Raw genomic sequence first — 15,491 nt, 5'->3', positions numbered from 1 at the left:
TACTGGAGATGGGCTGGGAGACCAGGATCCCATGGAGTGTCTTTCTGGTGACTCCCATCACTCGTGCATGTCCTGTTCTCGACGACAACTTGTCTTATAGTCCCAGGATCTAGCACAACAAGGATGGTGATGATGCCTCGCAGGTGAGTAGCATCGATATGGAGAATGGTTCCTATAACCATGCCTGTGTGAGGAATAAGACTGTAAGCACCTAGACGAAGGAGGTGGTGATATGGAGGAACGGCTACTCCCATACCACTGTGATTTGACCTCATACAAAGAAGGAGACTATAGCTTTAAAAATGGTGAAGGTGCCCTTGATCTGTGGTAAAGTGACGAGGGACATAGGAACAGTGATGGAATCGTATACCGTCTTGGAGATAGCTGCGAGGTAATGAAGACAGGTGGTGACAACAAGCAGTGCAGTGAAGGCTCAGAAGTGCACCTTTCCTTTGATTTAGACTTAGCTTTTGTGTGCTTAGAGTCTTTATCTGTTGCTTTAGTCAGTTCCGTAGTAGACTGCAGGATAGCTGGTGCCAGTACAGTTGGTGCCAATGATTCACAGCCAGGTGCCAGTACAAATTGTACCGTGAGAGTTGGTGCCAGCATCGGTGCTGCATGAGCTGGAGCCTTGGTGCCAGGGCCATCGGTGCCCAATGTTGAGGTATGGGGACCATGCCGGTGCTGTCTTTGGATGGTCCAGAACCAATCTACCACCCAGTTCTGTTTTGTGTGCCAGTGCCATTGGCAGAACTGCTGTCTTGGTCTTGACTTTTTTAGATGTGCCAGAGACCATTTCAGAAGTGCTCTAAGCCTCACACATTGTTCCTCTGGGTAGACTAGGCAACCATCTAGTTGAGGAGGCTTTTGGTCATTTTGTGCACTGCAGCTTCAGGTGAAGGTGTGCTGCGCTGTGCTACCTGTCTTGGGAAGGCTCAGCACTTTCAAGGTAAGAAGGCTGGAGGGCCTTGTCGAACAGAATCATACACAGCCACACTTCCTTGTCCCTCTGGGACAATGTGGTAAGCTTTGAACTATATGGGCACTTCTGTGGAACATGCCCTTCTACCAAATACCCAATACATTTGGAGCGGCCATCTGAGGCAGGCATTGCCTCACGGCAAGTGTAGTATTTCTTAAAACTGGCTGTTCTGGGCATGGTTATCACAGTTTCTTTTAAATTGCAAATTAAGGTCACTTAAACAAGAATGAGTCGGTTTGCTCCACGGGAGTTGTCAATGAGGCTTAAGTGGTAATAGCTGTTAACTTGGATAACAAACAACTTGAAAACTTCAACTGTAAAACTTTAAACTTTAACTATTAAGAGGCTCTATCTCAGGTAATGAACTAGGAGGAAGGAGAAGGAAGAAGGTGAACAACAGTCAATGTTGAGGCAAAGGTAGAAACTCCATCTGCAGCCACTGGTGGTTGAGAGAAACTGGCTGAGTCTGGACTGTGCACGTGATAGAAAGGGCACAAAATGGTGCGTTGGAACCCACACATGCCCAGTCTTGCTGAAAACAGCTATTAAGAGCTCCAAGCTGTGGCGCCAGGGCAAGCCTGACACTTAAGGTAGAGCACCCACCAGGACACTTTAAGAAAAATAATATATTTTTACAAAAACAAATTTCCATGCCTGTGATACTAATGATCTCAGGGCTCTGTCCTGCAACTCACTGTGCCCCTGAAGAATAACATTAAACTCAGAGGGGTATAGTGCAGGTGCTACAGTTTACTTGTGAGCAATGAATTGTCCAATCAGGATCGTCAAGTTGAGACTCGTTTTTATTCAGTTTCTGTGCATAAATTTTGTTGTCAATTTTAAAAATATTTGCACAAGAGCTTTTTAATTTATATGAAAATATTACTATTGATTTCAAGGATTGCAAAAAATTTTAATTCTACAACTTTTATAAAATCTTGGACCTACTTGTATCTAACAAAGTCTCTCTAGAGACGCTGTACTAAACTTTGAAATGATTGAAAACCAAAGCTCTGATCCTGCAGTGAGCTCCAGATTTATTTAATTAGTATTCGTGTATTCACAGTACCAGACAATAGTGTTCTTAGTGGCCAACTGGAGCTTTTGGAAACCACAGATGAATTTGGCTAACAAGCACTCCTCGATAGTATGTATCGTTTTATCTACATCATAGCTGCCTCTTGGATTGTCTCCAAGATGCCAACAATACTGGTTAGCTGCACAAAGTCCTTGTCCAGTCCGAAATCAGTTAAGGAAGTGCCTAGTGTGGCTGGTTGAAGCTGGAAAGTGAGCAGTAGGCTCTATGCTGAAGAACTGATTTGGTAGTCTTCCAACCATAGGCACTCTGCTGTCATGTTCTTTCATGGCAACTTCAATCACCACTGATATTGCAATGAAACTTGTGTAGCTGGAGGGCTGAAAGGTCCTTGAAAATACCTTCACCCACAGCTTGCCAGTAGCTGTCTCCCTTGATTGAGCCTCTCCATGTTCATGGAGCAAATGAGTTCAATACCATGGCATATTACAGTCTAAAATGCACAAATATGCTATTAGTATTCCAAAATTTGCTGAGGAGGATTCCTGAAACCCACACTTATGCTTATTTACTTTTGCTTGCTATCCTATAAAGTCCTGCTTTCCCCGCTCCTCCCCCGCCTTAATGAGGAAGTTACGGTACTGTAGCCAAACACAATTCCCCCCGTTCTACTCCATCTTGCCTCTTTAGGCGCTTTAAAGCACAAAGGGCCAAAGAAACAGCCCAGTCTGAGAGCACAGATGTGCTAATCTCAAGCACAGTCTTTGATGCCTCAGAGCACAGACAGACTGCCTCATCATGACCCTGAATGCACTGAAACCAGACAAGGAAAGACAAACAGGCTAGCAGACGACCAGGGCCTCAGGCTGCCCTTGGCTAGTACCGGTGATTGATACGCCTACACACCGTCCCAGGAGAGGAATCTCCTGCCCATAAGAAAAGAGTCTAAATTATCTCCACCTCACAGGTGTGAATTAAGCCTTTGAAATTCCCTGAGAGAACTAGTGTCATGAGACAATCTAACACAATTGGCATCTTTAAAGATAAAGAAGAGTGTATGTGACCCAAGGGGTATAAAGTAGGGTCCAGCAGCCCCTCTAATTGAGCTCCAATTACCTCTACCTGCTGGTCAGGAAGGTCTTTGCCTCCCGAAGTCCCAGAGGACACCCTCCTCGTACTACTTCTTCCCAAGAGATTGAGTGAGAGACACTGGTGACGCCATGTTGAGTAATGCAGGGGTGAGAATAAGACCTGCTATGTGTCTTTGTTTTGCTTTTGCATGCATTTAATAATAGATCTATGAATTAAAAGTACTTTTCTGTTATATGCTAGCTATTTGTAATCTAAGAACATAACATATACGCCTTGTAACCATAAAGTTAAGTTCTTCTAATCAAATAATTAGTAACTATTTAAATTTTAACCTGACTCTTCCTGTTACTGTGCAAACCAAACACAAATAAAAAGAACCCAGCCGGTTTTCAGCTGCTTTAGCATGGTCGTTGGTGAGGCGTACTGAGAGCTGAGCGCTGAGTCATGCCACCTCCATGGGGCAGACTCTTGGGGCACCCCTCAGCCTCCCTGGCTACCTGCTGTGAAGGGACTTCTCTGTCCTAGCAGTCAAAGACTCGGGTGAAGGAGGCTCTCAGTACAACCTTTGGGGCACCCGTCAGCCTCCCTGGCTGCCCGCTGTGCAGGGACTTTGTCCTAGCAGTTAAAGACTCAGGTGGTAAAACCATGGGGCACCTGTCAGCCACCCCTGGCTGCCTGCTGTGAAGAGACTGTCTGTCCTAGCAGTTAAAGACTCGAATGAAATAAGGGTACATGTGATACCTCACCCCCGGCAATCGGCTAACAGGTACTCAAAGTGCTTTACAAATGTAATCTTTGTTACCCCCATTGGCTTGACCAAGTTTACACAGTGGCAGAGTATAGAATAAAGCCCAGGTCTCTTCCCTCCCAGCCTTATACTATAGAGTCACTAGACCATATCGTCCTTCTTTTTATTAACTCTTTGACATATCCATTCTATATAACTGACATGGCTATATGCCAAATTGAATTTTGATTACTGTATAATTATTACAAAAGTTTAAAATTCCAGTCTAGGTGGGATATTTGCCATATTCTGTAATGCCAAGTTATAAAATCTCATAAAAATCCCATCTGCACTACAGATTGGAACTATTATAATCAGGTTTCCTGACTCAGAATTGTAGTGTACACAGAACCTCTCTTCTCAAAACACCCTCTGATTTCTCAATCCCTCTGCTTGTTTTGATCCAGTAACCATTAAGTATGCTGTACTTAATACAACTGAACGAATTTTTCAGTGACTAAACTTGTGCTTCTTTGACTATGGTCAATATTATTGTGAAAGTCTTCTTTAATAAAATATAGACACCTCATTTTTGCAGGACTTTTCAAATGAAAAACAGTATCTGAGGCATTTATTGAGGAGAAAACTCATTATCATGGATTGTGGAAACATGACAAAACACAGTAGGTAAAAGTTTGGCTCATCACTCTATCCCTCAACCCCAGGAAAACTGAACTGTTAGATGTTTATATATTAATTAACCTTTTCTTGTATAGTTTTGATACTAGATTTGTTCTGAACATGTGCTTTCACTCTTAAGCTGTGGCTACACGTGCACGCTACTTCGAAGTAGCGGCACTAACTTCGAAATAGCGCCCGTTGCGGCTACATGCGTCGGGCGCTATTTCGAAGTTAACTTCGACGTTAGGCGGCGAGACGTCAAAGTCGCTAACCCCATGAGGGGATAGGAATAGCGCCCTACTTCGACGTTCAACGTCGAAGTAGGGACCGTGTAGACGATCCGCGTCTCGCAACGTCAAAATTGCTGGGTCCTCCATGGCGGCCATCAGCTGGGGGGTTGAGAGACGCTCTCTCCAGCCCCTCAGCTCACTGGTGGCCGCGTGGAGCGGCCCCTTAAAGGTCCCCTCCCCCTCCCTGCCTCTGCAGGAAGCTGAGGGAACGTGCAGGCTGCAGCCTGTACACGCGGCCAGCCTGCACCACCCTCAGCCCCTGAGAGCTGCGATGGCCGCCTGGCAGCCCCCCCAGGGGACCCCCCCCAAGGGGAGCCAGGGCAGCCAGCCCAGCCAGAGGGCCAGCCAGGCTGGGAAGCGGCAGTGGGGCCCCTCCTGGACGGAGGCCGAGCTGCAGGACCTGCTGGGGCTCTGGAGCGAGGAGGAGGTGCTCCAGGTAATGGGGAGCAAGAGGCGGAACGCGGATGTGTTCGCTCGGCTGGCCGACGGCCTGGTTGCCCGGGGTCACCCTGCCCGCACTCCTGACCACGTTAGGAGTAAGGTGAAGGAGCTGCGGCAGGGTTACGCCCGGGCCCGGGATGCGGCCAGCCGATCTGGGGCCGCCCCTGTCACTTGCCCCTTTTACAGGGAGCTCAGGGACATCCTGGGCTCCCGGCACACCTCCTCCCCTCCGGCCACCCTTGACACCTCGGCTGACGAGCCCCAGCAGGCCCTGCAGCCGGAGTCTGCCCCGGAGGCAAGCCCCGCACCCCGGGGGCCCCCCCCAGAGGCCATCCGCGGGACATCGCGGCAGGAGGAGGAGGAGGAGGAGGAGGAGGGGGGCTCCTCCTCCGCAGAATCCAGCCTGCAGATCCTCCTCCTGCCATCCCGGAGCAGCAGCAGGGCCTCCGACCCCCGGGGATCTCCGGACTGTGGGAGCGGACCGACAGGTAGGTACCCCTCTCTGGTGGACACCCCTGGGCTTGAGGGGCGGGGGTAAGAAATATGTGGCCAGGGCCCCCCACATGCTCACATGGCCATGGCCCCAAGGACACCAGGGCCATGGCCCTCACAGCACTGCAGCCATCAGCCTGTGCCCCCCTCACCCCGCATGACAGTGCCATGCCCCATCCCCGGGCTGGGGGGGGGGGCGGAACCTCGAGGGGCCCCCGGGAGGAGGGGGTGAGACACCCCGCAGCAGCAGCATGTGATGGAGTGGGGGGCGTGCCAAAGGGAGACTCAGGCTACATATGAGCCACAAGAGCCGAAGAGCTCCCAGGGCCAAAGGAGGATCCTGGCGCTACAGCTGGCAGGTGACACCTCTGCCCTGAACAAACAGGAGGGAGGAGCCGAGCTGGCTTGGAACTGGGGGGGTGAGGGCGGGGGCCACAGGTAGAGGCTAGGGGAAGGGAGAGCTGGTAGGCAGCCAGCCTGAGGAGGGGGAAAGCTGCATCCCAGAGGGGCCCCCCTTGGGGTCTTCTCCCCACGACGGGTTGGAAGGACTGTCTCTTCCGACAGCTGGTGCTGTCACTCCTGCCAGAAACTGGCCATCTGTTGCCTAAGAAACCTCTCCTGCTCTCAGACCCTGCGGGCTGAAGTGAGAGTCCCTCCCACCAGGGGACGGGGTGCAGGGCAGGGGGACCCCTGAACCCCATCCATCACAGCAGCATCTCCCGGCGACGGGGATGGGGAACCTGCAGCACAGGGCTGGGGGGACAAAGGCCACGGCTCGGGGCCCACACTAACGCCTGTCTCCATTCTTCTTCCCCGCTTCCTCTCCTGTGTCCTGCACCTGCACCATCAGAAGGACCGGAAGAGAGCGCCGGCGAGGCGTCAGTCGTCCCGGAGAGCCCGCCGGGACCATCGCTCCAGGGCAGCCCCTCGGCCGAGGACCGACCGGCCCCACGGCGGGCTAGACGGCGGACCCCGCGCCTCCAACCGCCGCCGGCGACGGACCCTCAGCTGCTGGCCATCCTCCATCGGCAGCTGGAGGTCGCGGAGCAGCACCTCCAGCTGCAGGAGTGGGCGCTGGCCTGGCGCCAGGAGGCATGGGGGGCCTATATGCAGACATTTAACCGCCTGGTGGACTACCTGGCCCCCCATGCCGTGCCGGCCGACCCATCGCCCGCCCTGCCCGCTCCTGCAGCCCCACCACCAGCTGCTCCGCCCGTCGCCGGCCTGTCCGCCGTCGCCCCACCACCCACCCGCGAGGGCCAGAGCGCCGAGGGACCCCTGGAGCCACCTGACACTCGCCGGCCCCCATACCTTCCGGTCCAGCCCACTCCCACCCAGCCACAGACCAGGCTGCGAGCGCGGCGGGGCTCCCGGCCGGCCACGCCCAGTGCCGGGCTATAGGGGCGAGGGGCCCGGGACGTGGCCCCCCCCCCTTGTTTATAGTTGGACCCTGTTTTTTTGGTCCCCCCGTTTGCCCCGTCCCCCCCATCTAAATAGTTCTCCCCGTTCTCCTCCCTGGTTTTCTTTTTATTATTTATGGCACACAGTTGTTTCTTTGGATTGTTTTATTTTTGTACATATTGCTTTTGTTGAACGTTTGTACCTAGTTTTCTGTTTGTGGTTCACATATTTCTTTACATCCAAAAAAAAAAAAGGTTCGGAAAGAAAAAAAAATATTTACGTTCAGCCACAAGTGCGTGCTGTCATTTGTCCAGGACAAGTGGGGGGGGGGCGGTGGGGTGCTCCATGGTGTGGGCGTTGGGGCAGGAGTGTGGGGGAGGAAGGGGCGGGCAGTAGGGGGCCTGGGCAGAGTTCACCCCGCGGCCTGTTCGTCGAAGTGGGCCCGCAGGGCCTCCCGGACCCGGGTCCCCTTGGGGTCCACCTGCCGACTGGGGGCAGCAGGTGTCTGGACGTGTGCCCAGCCCTGCAGAAAGGTCTCCCCATTGCTCTCGACCAAATTGTGCAGGGCGCAGCAGGCAACCACAATCTGGGGGATGTTGTTGGGGCCCGCATCCAGGCGGGTCAGGAGACATCTCCAGCGTCCCTTCAGGCGGCCAAATGAGCGCTCCACCACCTGGCGCGCACTGTTCAGGCGCTTGTTGAAGCGCTCCTGGCTAGCGGAGAGATGGCCCGTGTAGGGGTGCATGAGCCACGGCCGGAGGGGTAGGCCGCATCTGTGATGACGCAGAAGGGCATGGTGGTGTCCCCCAGAGGGATCTCCCGCTGGGGAATGTAGGTCCCCGCCTCCAGCCGGCGGCACAGGCCCGAGTTCCGGAAAACCCGGGCGTCGTGGGTGCTGCCAGGCCAGCCCACGTAAATGTCCTGGAAACGTCCCCAGCTGTCCACCAAGGCCTGCAGGACGACAGAATGGTAGCCCTTGCGATTGAGGTATCATCCGCCACTGTGATGCGGGGCGCGGATGGGGATGTGAGTCCCATCCAGAGCCCCGAAGCAGTTGGGGAAGCCCAGGGTGGCAAAGGCGGCGATGGTGGCATCTGGGTCCCCCAGCCTCACGAGCCTGTGCAGGAGCATGGCGTTGATGGCACGCACAACCTGCAGAGAAAGCACATGGGACAGCCCCAATGAGGGGTGAGCAGGGTGTGCGTGGCCCTGCTCTGGCCCCCCTGCCCTGCCCTGCCCTCCCCCCCGTGGGTTCGCTTACCTCCATGAAGACAGCCCCGACGGTGGCCTTGCCGACACCAAACTGCTGGCCCACAGATCGGTAGCTGTCCGGAGTGGCCAGCTTCCAGACAGCGATGCCGACCCGTTTCTGCACTGTGAGGGCACGCCACATGGCAGTGTCCTGGTGACTGAGTGCGGGGGTGAGCCACTGGCACAGCTCCAGGAATGTCTGCCGGGTCATCCTGAAGTTCCTGAGCCAGTGGTCGTCATCCCACTCCCCAAGCACCAGCCGCTCCCACCAGTCGGTGCTGGTGGGGTAGCTCCACAGCCGCCGGCGTGTGAGGCGGGGGGTGGAGCGGGGTGCTGCAGGGGTAGGGGTTGAGCCCTGCTGCCCTGGGGGCATCTCCTCCCCTGGGGCAAGGAGGTGCTCAGCTGCCTCCCACATGGCATGGGTCAGGGCAAGCCCTGCTCCTGCCGGGAGGGCTGGGTGGACCTCTAGCTGCTGCTGCTGCTGCTGCTGGGGGTCCATGACTGCGGCGCCCGGGGTCTGTGTGCCTATGGCTCCTCAGACCGCGTGCTGTGCAGGCTGAGTGTGTCTGGGAGGGGCCCTTTAAGGGAGCGACTAGCTGTTGCCCCGGAAGCGCTAGTCCGCCCTGTGACCCGTGTGCAGCTGTGCCTGGCAGCCCTATTTCGATGTGTGCTACTTTGGCGTGTAGATGTTCCCTCGCTGTGCCTATTTCGATGTTGGGCTGCGCAACGTCGAAGTTGAACATCGACGTTGCCGGCCCTGGAGGACGTGTAGACGCTATTCATCGAAATAGCCTATTTCGATGTCGCAACATCGAAATAGACTACTTCGATGTAGGCTTCACGTGTAGACGTAACCTTAGTGCTCATCACATTCATTTTAATTGTTCTTCCTTTTGAAGTCAGTTTTGAATTTATATCCTATCCACCATGCTTGACAATACACTGAGCAGAAATATTTAATTTAATTGGAAGTTATGGAAGCTAGGCATTGATAGAGAAAACTGTTATTCCAACAGAAGTGGTCCTACTGATAGCAAAGAAGATGTAAGAAAATTGCAGGCTAATAAATGAACTAAGTTTGTTGTTGTGAAAGTCTTCTTTAATAAAAATTCTTTATAAAAAAAGTTTAATTATAAAAACTACATCAACCATTATATTCCTCTTACTGCATGATGTTATCTAACCACTTTCCAAATTAATTAAAATTACATACAAGCTATCAGTAACAAAGAGCTAGGACCAATTAATCTGAGTCACCACTAGGCACCCTCTCAGAGATCCAGGGGGTCCAAGCCACTTTCAACTTTTGAAGCCCCTAACCATGATAAAAATAAAAAATAATGACACATGAAAACAACATAAGGCACCAAAAAATTGAATATTTTTCATTTAATAAATGCTCTTCTACTCTTTTTGTGGACAAACTCCACTAATTATTAAGGAAAACAATCTAGGTTTCATGCAACGTCACAGTTGATACTAAGCATGTAAGCACGGTGAGCCCATTCCAACAGTCTTGTCCCATACGTAAACAGTGAGCTACATGCTTCTGAATAGACTAAAGTTCAGTTTGAGCCTATGCAGTGAGACTCAGAGATTCAAGCTCACTTAAAGCCTTTCTCACTGAATTCAAATACTATGCAGCTGGTTGAACAGCATCAATTGGTGCAGAACATCTAGTACTTTCGGATAGCCCATGCGGTGAAACAGGAAGCTGTTGCTTCAGAACTTCCCACCTTGTGGACTGCTACCAAAGAGACTGTACATTTACTGGACAGTTCCAAAATAAGTAATTGCCTCCTTGCACGATTCAACACTTACAAAGTTTTGTGTGTGTTTTCCACAACTGGAGAAAATAGAATTTGAATTATGTTCAAGCAGAACTGCATGTATACCTTTACACTTCCCACCATATTAGCTCCATTATCATAGGCTTAAAACCTTCTACAATAGCTAGTACTGGAGCAGCAATTTCTATTCCAGTTTTTCTCCTGAAATCAAACAAAATAAATCCTTCTTCAACTGAAAGTGTTGATCCGTTTACAATCTTAACGCATCAAATAACCAAGACTCTATGCCTTGTGAGAACAACCTGTGTGGCATCAACATTGATTGAAAAACACCATTTTGAATCTCATCAAAAATTGTTTGTACAAATGATCCAGGTAGAATAAACTAATTTTGTATGTGTATGGAGAGATACTGGACTTGCATGTGCTTTTGACTCTTGCAATTCTCGAACACGTTTAACATGCTCTGATAAAAGTGGGTAATATTTGCTGAGGAGCTACACTATACCTAGAAAGTCTCAATTTGCACAACCACCAATAGGTTGACTGGAACCCCAAAAATGCCAATCCTCACTCAGAAAAAGTATGACATTCAGAATATGCTTAATAAATTTTCCCAATTTATTAGTTTCTGTAGAGAGTTCAGTCAAGAGTAAATTCTCAACTGCACTTTCTGCTGATGCTGCCCTACCAGCTGATTTCCACATAATGTAGTTTTCTTTGTGTTATGCTGAATTCTCATTTGATGTATTCAGTCTTCCAACTTCGTCCAACTTCTGTTGATGTCCCATCCTGCTTAATGAGAGAGAACTAATGCATGTACAGCACTTTTGTTCTAAATGAAGCAGCGTGCACAGTACAGAGACTATTCTTCCATACTCCAGTGTAACAAGTCTTGTGTGCAGGTATCACCATTTGGAAGTTTTTGGCAGCAGATGAATACAGAAAGCATGATTATCAGCATCGTATGAAATGTTACTTGGAATTAAAAAAAAACAACCTAATTTGAAGATTGCATTTGAGCAGCATTGCTTTCGTCAGTAATTCCAACTTCAGAATCAAACCTGTACTGCTCAAAAACTGCTCTTGCTGCATAAGAGCTACATCTTCCTGTTGTTTCTTGATCATACCCAGGATCTTCTGCATCTGTTCTGTTGGCCCATCTACTTCTTGACTAGTGCCCTCCTGTTCCAGTACCGACATTGAAATATCACCTGTTTTCACTATCTGTAGCACTGTTTCTTGGTTAGGGTGTGTTTTCAAGTGGTTTGAGAAATAATTATTGACTCTGAGTTCCTACCTGCTGCTTCACTTTCTCGTTATTTTTGCCATCTCTGGCTTATACCACTTTCAAATCTCATCTTCAAAGTGAGCTATCTGAAACATGTAATAAAAATAATAATAGAATACCTCTCAAAAGAGTTATCCACATAAATTCGTTCATTTCAGTTCTTTTCAATTCTAAATAACAAACCACTCATCTCATAAAAATAACCAGTGGATTTCAAGATTACAGAATACTGCTTCATGTTTTATTTTGCTATTTATTTTGCCTATTATAATAAACTGGTTTGATTGCATGGGCAAAAAACAGCAAAGCTTGAATCAACAAATGGAAAACAAGATGGATGATCATTTAAGAAAAAATAGACATGATATGAATATTTGTCTTTTTCTAAACATAGTAAAATGAATTAAGGAGCTCACAGCTGATACATAAGTAATGAAAATGAGTCAAACAAAAGTGGAGAAAGGTGGAAAGGAGGACCAAGCATTCTAGAAAAAGTAAATCACAGTGTTAAAAAATACAATGCAAGCTAACTATAAAATATCTTTCATTGCTGAAACATGTAGCTAACCATATCGGAAATGTTCTGCTATAAATAAGTAGCATATCCACACTTGAAATGTTCAAGTGTAAATAAGGAGCCTATTTACACCTAAAATATTCTAAATTAGATGTAAGGAATGTGGCAGCAGAAGCTCAATACTGCTGAAGGATTTTGGGGAATGATTTTAGAAATCATTTGCATGAATATGCAAAGGTGTGCATACGTAATGCCTTGTAAATGAAGCCTGATGAGTAGCAGGTGAAGCAATGAAGTTTCATCTATTGTAAACAACATATTGCTGTAAAGTCACAATTTATACTATCACCCAGTTTAAGAATTGTGGAGTCTCACCAGTGCATGAAGTTGTGATGGTGGTGCAGGGCAGTCATCACTGCTGTGTAAGATATGAATTGCACAGGGCTTTCACCATCTAAGCAGAGTGATGTTGAAGGTGGGAGGGACAGTGGTTGGACCAGGCAGCTGGGAGCCTTTCTGCCATACAGCTGTAAGACTGGTTTGACTAGTTCTCCCCTGCACTGTTCAAAGATAGAGCTAAAGCTGAGGCTATAGTTACTCTGTGAGAATCCACATTGGTGGATACTGAGATGCTGTGGCTAGGCCCAGAGCTGAATGCTAGTGAGAGCTGAAATCACTGGTAGCTAAAGCCAAAGAGAGCTGGACTCACCACATTTTGCCTATAGTGAAACCCACAAGACAGAAAGCAAATGGCTGCCAGAGCACAGCAGACACGCAGATGGCAGAAGCGAGCAGCAGGCAGCTGGTTAAAAGCAGTAGGCAGCCAGCAGGGCAGCTGGCAGGAATGGGCAGCTGGCAGGGGTAAGTGGAACGCTGGACCAGCACAAAGGTGGCATTGCGTCAGACTCAATGAGGGAATGCATCAAGGTGATGTGTCAGGGCCTGCACTGACTAGAGAGTTGTAAGTGGGGCACTTCAAGGGGGGTATGGAGAAAATTTGGGTGTGTGGACTTGATCCTTACAGTATTGGACTGGTGAGCCTGAGAGGCAAAGGACCATTTGAGCTGGGACAGTTACTTTAGGGTTGGTTGTGAACTCTGAGTGTAGTATTTTCCCAAGCTTATGCCATGACTTTTCTGCCTCTTTCAGTAAAAGTGTCTTTTCTACGTTCAGACTGTGCTTATGACTGGGGAAGCATTACCTCTCCAAGGCACCCAGGGATGTGTGAATTTCCCAGGCTATTGGGTTGGGGCTCGAGCCTGTTCTATGTGAGATAGATGAAAAGGAACCCCTAGATGTTGCTGCCAACTCTTTCAGGAAGAAGGGTTACATAAATACGTAGTTTTTCCACACCTAAAATAGTCTGCTGTAGATAAATAGCTCATCTAAACTTGAAATCTACTGTGAACATGCATACAAATGCTGAATGGTACAAAAACGCTGAAAAAATGTAAAAGAAAGGAATGTTAATTAAGTACACAAAATTAAACAGGTTATGATCCTGTCAAAACTCAAGCATACAAGGCACAGGTTGTGCCTCCCTGGTCCAGCACCCTCAGGATTTTAGTGGTCCTGGACAAGGAATTTTGCAGGAGCAGAAGTTAATGTCCCTGATCACCCCCTGCTGGCCCTCCAGCTGTGGTTCCCCAGCTTTCTGGCCTCAGTTCACCACCACAGACAGTCCTCCAGCTCCAGTGCTCTGGCTCCACATAGGGCTGCCAAGAGACGCCAACGCTCCAGCTCTGGTGCCCCAAGTGAGGCTGCTGGGACACACTGGTGCTCTGGTTCCAGTCCTCTTTGGAGGGCTGCTGGGGGATGCCACAGTCTGCCGGGCTTTGCTGCCCTCCTGTGGGGCTGCCAGCTGATTGCCCCCCTGCCTCAGCTCTCTGGTCCAGGATCATCCCTCATCCAGGACGAGGGATGTTGCAGACTATAGCATACTGTTTTTTAAAGTTCAAGGGTGTGGGGCACTGTTCCAAGATTTTTTCATCCATGAGTGAGTTTTGTTTTGTGCACCAATACTGCGGTTATGTGTGCTTGTTGAAATGACAATGCACACATTGGTTATGAAAAGAGGAGTTTTTAAACAGGTGTTCACACACAAACACAGGGGAAAGGAAAGCTTCATCTCTCTCTCTCTCTCACACACACACACACACGTAAGCCCAGTCAGCCACCCCTTCCCCCGCCCCCAGAGCAGTGGCAAGCCCGTCCAGATATACACACACTCCCAGAGGGAGGGGAGAACTCAGCTCCCCCCCCACACCCAATAACAGAAGCGGTCAGGAGACAAAACTGCCCACAAGCCAGCTAGGATTGCCTGACCCCTTTCAACTGCCTGCATGGAGTAGTTCACTGGGGCAGCATTGTGCCTCTCTGCCTCCTTGGAAGGGGGCCTGAAGGCTGACTGCTCTCCGCCCCACCCCTTCCACCCTCCGGGGGCGTGGACTTAGGCTTCTTCACACCTTGCCCTGCATAGCGATCAGCCCGACTGCGCCCCCACGAAACGACAGCTCTGATACAAACAAGGTCCAAACCTTATCAAATACCAAAAAGAAGTCCGAGCCCTACTCTGAGACTGAAGCCAAGGTCAAACGGCCCTCCCGCCCCCACCCCCGACAGGCGCTGGACCCAGGCAACATCGGAGCCTAAATAATGAGTTTAGAGCTGTCAACCTGCTCTCGTTTGCAGTTACCCCTGCACCGTCTTTGTACGGCCCAGCCCGCCGGCTGCATCGCAGGGCACGGCAGGGCAGGTTCTCCAGGCCAGAGAGCTGTGGCAATCAACCAATCAATCAAGGAGAGACCGGGTGATCGGCGCGGGGAGAAACACCCGTTCTCAGGCGCCTGCCAGGCTTTGCCTGGGTGAGATGTGGGCGCTCGGACAGGACAGGACTGGAGAGAAACGCACTCGCCCACGAAAGCCGAGGTGCTGCACCACGCTCCCAACTGCTCACCCGGCTCGCGGGCGAGCTTCCGGGAGACAAAGGCCCGCCTGCCTCGGCTGTGGCTACCTACGGGCCGCGTCACTCCTGCCACCTTCCACTCTGCCCCAGCGCCGCCGCGCAAACATGGCCGAGGAGCCAGGGAAAGGCCCGGGCTCGGGAAGGGGAAGAGACAAGGACAAAGCGCCTAGCAGCAGCTCCGCCCGGCGCGTCAGCGCGGACAAGGGGCACAGGCCGGGCCGGCCGCGGCGCCGGGCTCAGGGGGCACCCGCGCGAATTGGCGGGGGAGGGCACGAGCGGCTCCGCTTCAGCTGCTTCCCAACAGGCGCCTTTCAAATCCCAACGGCTGCTCGACTAGCGTTTAGCTTAAGGACCTAAGGAGCGAGGCCTAGCGCAGCGCGCAGGCGCCTGCTCGGGCTCCGCCCCCTGCTCGGGGAACTCCTCAGCAGGGAGCCGAGAAGCGCCAGGTCAGTGACTGAGAGCGCAGTCACCGCCCTTGCCCCGCCCTCATCACACCCGGACGGGAGGGGCCAGCCCACCGACGTTTACAGCGGCC

The 15,491-nt window shown here is 50.8% G+C and overlaps 1 long non-coding RNA gene across 1 annotated transcript; it reads right to left on the bottom strand.

Annotated features, from left to right (window-relative positions):
- Positions 1-10,257: 10,257 nt before the first annotated feature.
- Positions 10,258-15,000, bottom strand: LOC142012065 (uncharacterized). The gene is made up of 3 exons (XR_012645253.1): positions 14,948-15,000; positions 12,367-12,551; positions 10,258-11,560 (listed from the first exon to the last, which is right to left on the bottom strand). It is a non-coding gene; the product is annotated as an uncharacterized LOC142012065 (long non-coding RNA).
- Between the last annotated feature and the right edge of the window lie 491 nt (positions 15,001-15,491).

This window comes from Carettochelys insculpta, chromosome 4 (genome assembly GCF_033958435.1).
Source record: "Carettochelys insculpta isolate YL-2023 chromosome 4, ASM3395843v1, whole genome shotgun sequence".
In the NCBI taxonomy this organism is placed as follows: domain Eukaryota; kingdom Metazoa; phylum Chordata; order Testudines; family Carettochelyidae; genus Carettochelys; species Carettochelys insculpta.
This window is presented reverse-complemented; position numbering and strand designations above follow the sequence as displayed.